Raw genomic sequence first — 6,599 nt, 5'->3', positions numbered from 1 at the left:
TGGGAGGCAACCCAGGATTTCTTACTTTATCTCTCTTGTAGTTAATCACATTTTGTTTTTTTAGGATAGTAGTGTTATTTCTTTTCTTTATTTTGATTTCAGCAATTTAATTCCAATAGTTTATATTTAGTCATTGAATAAAAATTGATGATATTTGTGAAGTCACTATTTAGGCTTTTTTTGAAGGATTCAACACTTGAAATGCGGCATGACAATTGTGAAAATACTGGTTTCCTGGAAGCAAGAGTTAGTCAAATAATGGAACATGAATCACAAAGAGAGAAGAGGTTAGCTTGATGGAAAGAGATCATGGTTCGGTAAGCCGATAACTTTATCTTGTCCCGGTGAGGAGTGTGAACTTAATTATGAGAGAACATCTATTTTTAATTTCCTAATTTTGCGTCATTCTTAGACTGTTAGATTATTTGCATAAGGTGGATATGATCAAGGCCATATTTCTTTTTATTTTAGCCACTCAGCCAAAAAGCCAACCTGTGATGAATTTATCCCTTGCACCCTTGTTGAGCCAAAAGTAATAATGATTTGTTTGAATAAACCCCTGAGCCTAATTTTGATATCCTTGACCTTGTTTTAGGGTTCTAAGAGAGCATAAGGGTTTCAAGTTATGATAAGTCCTTAATTTGGGGGATTGCTAGGGGAATTTGCCTATAAATATATATATATATATATATATATATATATATATATATATATATATATATATATATATATATATATATATAAAGCAGCACACAATAGGGCACCCTTAGAAGCTTGTAAGCCCAAAATATTATTATAAAAAAAGAAGGAAAAAAAAGATTGCAAATAAGGGCAAAAAAAAAGTGCCATAAGTGCTAAAGTTAAAAAAAAACTTTGAAATAAGGGCACAAAAAGAGAGGTGTCATAAATGCCAAGAAGAAAAGTGTAGTTAGAGGAATAAAGGTTGAAAAATAAATAAGCCTAGGCAAGAAATAAGTGAAAGATTTTCTAAGGATGCATGCTCTCTTATAATCCTAAGTTTTTGAAATCCCAGAAAAACCATGATTTCTTGTTTAGTCAGGCCCTGTTACATGCCAATAAAAGTCATGAGATGAAGTGCAAATTTGGGAATCTTAATTGCAGGTCGTAAAAATTTCAAACACTCATCCCAGACACTTGTGCACAGAGAGAAACACTACCCTTGTGAGGAAAGTGAGGCAAGCCAACTTAACTAATTTTCGATACTAACTATTTTCATCTCGATGATGTTTGTGCTTCCATTGTGAGATTATGGCAAATGCAAAAATGACCAGTTGAAAGAATTTGAAAAAATTCCAGAAAGTGTTGGAGCATTCGGAGCCTACTCTCATTTTTGTTTTTGCTTGAGGACAAGCAAAGTTTTAATTTGGGAGATTATGATAACTACTAAATATGAGTTATTTTGATGATAAAAATATATTGAAAATATTTTTAAAAATATTTATTTAGCAGTTATCTTTGGCTTAAATATTAAGATTTGATATTTTTCTTATTTTTGGCTTGCAGATATGAAAATGAGAGATTAAAAGAGAAAAAGATCGAGAAAATATCCAAAATATCAGGAAGTCTCTAGAAGATATGATTAAAAGCAAAACAAATCCAAAAAATATCAAAAATATCAAAAAGGAAGATTTCTAGCATCAAGCCCAAGTCAACTACAACAAATATAAGAAGGAGTCAAGCCAAGCATAAAAGATAACACCATAGAACCCCCTCTAGTAGGGGTTTCATTTACTTCCTTTCTTTCTTTCACCCCTCTTATCCCATTAGTTCTTTTACCCCATCCATTGTAAAGTCCTCAATGACCATGAGTGGCTAAACCCCTAGTTAGGGCCTGGCAGGCCTTAAAGCCAAGCGATGTATGATGTACTCACTATTTATCAATGCAAAGGTGTTTTCTATTCTATTATCTTTTCTATTTTTATCTTGCATTATTCATCTTTATATTCTGTTAGGGGTTAGACGCTCGGGAGAGGGTAACTTCAAATAAGATTTAAAGAAGGTATGCATGCATTGGTTTTAGGGGTTAGACGCTCGGAAGATGGTAACTTCTAATAGAACAAAAAGAAAGGATTTCATAGAAAAGTTATTGCTAGACATATAATGATTATTTTATGCCCATGCATTCTTGCAAGCATCTAGAATTCATACTTCATGCATTTTATTTGTTCAGTCTTTGCAAAGGAATTTGGGAGATAGATAAATAAAATAGACTTATCATCCTGAGGAATCAGGGGCAAGTAATTAAACAGATGTGGGTAGAATAGAATCACCTAAATTGATAAAGAAAAATCATAAACTTATACATTATAGGCAAACAAGGCAGGCTAGGTCCCAACATTATCACATTCTTGATTTTATTTCTTTTATCTTTTATTTTTATCTTTTATTTTTTATCTTATCTTTTCTTATTTTTATCTTAATCTTTTATTTTATTTTTTTACTTTTGTTTTCTTATTTTCTTTATCTTCTGTCTTTATAATCTTTTAATCTAAATCTTTTATTTTTTTTCTTCTATTTTGATATTTAAATCTTTATCTTATCTACTATATTTTCTTATCTTTATTTTAAGTTCTTTATCTATTGCTTTTAAATTGAGTTTACATTCATCTAAGTACAAACAGAGTCTCTGTGGATTCGATACTCGGACTTCTGAGTACTTTACTATTTGTGACAATTTGGTACACTTGCCAACGAGTTAACATCAATCAATAACATGTGCTTAATTATAGAACTTTTTAGACTGTTTTGAGTAAGTATTTGCAGATGCTAAGTACTAATTATGGTTCCTTAATTTGTTTTTGGGTGTTGAAGTATGTGAGTGACGGATATTAGTGGAGACAATATTTCATTATTTAGCTTAAGTATGGTTTGATTTGGTTCAGGACATGGGTTATCTCAATTCAGCTTTGTCATCTTCTAGCCATGTTCATGTTGCAGGTGATGCAATTGCGAGTGGTGGGGGTTTAAGGTAAATCCTTTCTCACATTTCCATTATTTATTAGTATTGGTTAGTTTTAGTTAGACTTGGTGGTCGTAGTGTTCATTTTCATATTCATAATTCTGTTATTTGTGATTCTTGTATTTATATAGATTTTGTATTTGTGATTCATGAAACTCGTGTTGGAATTGTGATGTTTTCATTGTACAACAAAATTCTTTGACTAGGCCTTTGTTAAACTAGTATGACCCAGATTAGATATGATGATTTTTTTTCTCGTGTTATCATGTGTCACAATTGGGACATATGTCTTAGGATGTATGTCTTTGCTTGATTTTTTCCCCATTTTATATGTGTTATCATATGAGCTACGTAGGCTTTATATATTATTGAATTGATTCATTAATTAATTAGAAAAATACTATGGTACTTCTCACTCCCACCCCAATTCTCTAGCATTTCCTTTAAAAACAAAAGAAGAAAGAACACAATGGTTTATTAGTTCTAATATTCATGGGAACTTGAAAGTCCAATGGAATCTAGTCTATTGGTAGCTCTATGTTGATGCTTTTTGGCAGAAAAATTTGCCAAAAGTCTAAGGTTTTCACAAACAAATATATAAGCTACCTGCAGCTGCTTCTTTACTACACACTACATGCATATGTTTGGCATGTAACAGTTTGTGGTATAATCAATTTCTTCTTTTCTTTTTGCTAAAATATATATTATAGAAACTTAAATTTGCTCATTTGGAAATTGGTAACTATGGTCTACATAAATGTGTGCATAGCTGCTGATTGTTGTGTCTGTTTATGATTTTGACATATTTGGTTAAGTTTGTGTTAGAATTGTCTGGTATATGGTGCTTTGCAGCAAGCAGATCTTAATATTGAATTTTTGGCCTTTTAAGGTGTAATAATGTTTTGTTTCCCTTCTGTTGGGATGTATTTGTTGCCAACAAGATTACTTTTGAAAATTGCATGTATATGTGTTTGGGTGGGAGGTGGAGGGGAGTTTGTGTGCAAGGATCAACATTTAGTGTGGTAGTCTGTCCATTTGCACTTGTACATACATACATACTATTACCTTCTACATAATAAGACTGAATTGGTAGAACTTGTTCCAATAAATTTACAATTTGACACCCTTGTGTGCTAGCTAAATGTTGTCATAATGTCAATTACTTAGTCATTAAATGTTCTTGCCATAATATTTTAAAATTATAGGGAGGGAAATAAAGTTGGCCATATTTTTTTAATTCTACATCGGTTATGTAATAAATGATGTAGAAAGTTACTATGCAACATAGTTGCAGGAAAAACCGATGTTGAAAAAGAACTTTCTATATCAATTTTAAAAAAAACTGATGTGAAAGTATTATATACAATATCAGTTTTGATAGAACTAATGTAGAAAGTGTCTTTTCTATATCGATTTTGAAAGAATTGATGTAGAAAGTGTCTTTTCCACATCAGGTTTGACAATAAACAATGTTGTTTTTGCATTTTTTGTATATTTCTTATTATACGATATCAGTTTTGAGAAAAACCAATGTTGTATAGTGGACTTCAACATCGGGTTTTATAACCAATGTTAAACTTGATGCTTTTAACGTTCATAATTTTAATATCGATTCATAATCAATGTTGAAAGTCTTTAATAATCAATATTAAAAACCTATTTTCTAGTAGTAATTATTTAAACCATGCATTAATTTGGTATCTGTGGCATTATTTTTCTCTACATGGGACATGTACCTACGTCAGAAACTTACACACAAATGGATATTTTTTGCAATAGCGCCATCTTAGTTATTGGTCACAATTGATGCTAACAGTTCAGAGGCTGTAATATCAACAGGAGCCTAGCTAGCTAATTAACCAACAAGCTAGTAATATAAATTTTTTATTATAGGAGATGTATAAGAGTGCACATGCATCATTGTAGGTTGTTGAAGGTGCCTCCAATGTGGCAGGTATGGTGCACTTGTAAGGCAAGTTTATAATAAAAGTTAAGGACTGTATTATAGGTATAATGCTATATATGTATAGTGGACAAATGTGCTAAGCTCTGGAATAACATTCTTAATTTGCTTGTGTATTAATTATTGTTAGGATAAGTTAGCTTAATTTTGCTTAAAAGTAATGTGGAATTAATAACTAGAAAATAACTTATTTAGAGGAATATCTTTGTTAAAAATATATATTAAGATAATTAAAATGATAAGACTAGTAAAGGAAGTAATAGAATAAATAAATGATTTATATCCTTAGTGAAATAGAATACCTGTGTTAGATGGTCATTGTTTAAAAATATATGGATATTCATATTTCGTGCTTAAAAAATTATATATTATAAATAGAGAGTATATATAAAAAAATGCTTGACAAAGTGTAGTACATAAAATTATTTTAGTCTGGTTATATGTCTCTAACGCAGGTAAAAGCATGCATCATAAATATTAGATTCATCATTCATGTTCAAAGTATAAACTATTTTTTTATACAATAATAGTAATAAGATTTGAAATTAGGAATATGATATTGTGCATATTATCCAAACTTTCTAACACTAGACCGATTCTAGTAAATTTAGTATAAACAATTGTTTTTAACTTCTTTTCATATGAATTAGGTACAAATTGAGCTCGCCAAACCAAACACACACTGTCAATTCCTATGCTCAATAGAGATTCTCTTATTATACTATGGTCTGTAGACTTCTGTCTTTTGCTCAAAGACTCAACCAACAACATGTTGTGCATGACATCAGATACAGCAAAGGGCTAAAATTTGTGCCTAGATTTTGTCGAAAAACAGCCCATGTGTTCTTTCTTCACCAGAACCAATTCACTATACTAATAGCCTCTAATCCCTATATGCATGTTACCTTTGCAATTTAAAACTAAATTCTAACCAGTTGTTTCTAGTAGTAACTATTGGTAGGAACTAACTGAATATTAAATTTCGACATGAGGAACTCAGGAAAGACTTGCAGCAATCTCTCTCTACCTTTTCTTAAAGACTCTATGTATGATTTATTAATTTTGGTAGGTTTTATTTTTCTTTTAAAAAGAAGATAATTAAATAAGAAACAAAACCTATAAAAAGATAGCGATTTTAAATAAATTATAACCGATTATAAAATGAATCTTAAAAAGAGCATTAGAGAAAGTATTACTAATATATTTTTCTTTGGACATTAATACACTATTTATATTGTTTAATATACTAGTTTCATTCCTATTTATAAGACTATTTATAAGACCAAACTTTTTAAATTTGTTTGTTTCTTTATACAAGATCCCTAAGGGTATTTTTTAAAGAATTAAAAATTCTTAACAAATGTTTTAAGAGAGTGCAATTTTGTTAGCATTTGCCTTTTGGAAAAAGTATACTATAAATTTATTATTATTAATTAAATTATTTAATTTTCTTAATCTTATTGAATTAAATAATTATGTCTTATAAATAGAAATAAAGATAATACTAGTTATTTTTAAGAAAAAAAATGATAAAATTATCTGTTTTAAGTTCACATGACTACAAAAAGAAAGTAGGGTATCAGGATGCTCTCCAACGAGAGAGAATTAATGGTAAGTGGTCACACACTTTTTCTGTGCCCATACTCCAACCACTAG

The sequence above is a fragment of the Glycine max genome, chromosome 11, assembly GCF_000004515.6.
Source record: "Glycine max cultivar Williams 82 chromosome 11, Glycine_max_v4.0, whole genome shotgun sequence".
Taxonomy (NCBI): Eukaryota; Viridiplantae; Streptophyta; class Magnoliopsida; order Fabales; family Fabaceae; genus Glycine; species Glycine max.
The sequence above is the reverse complement of the archived record's forward strand: the minus strand, read 5'-3'. Positions refer to the sequence as shown.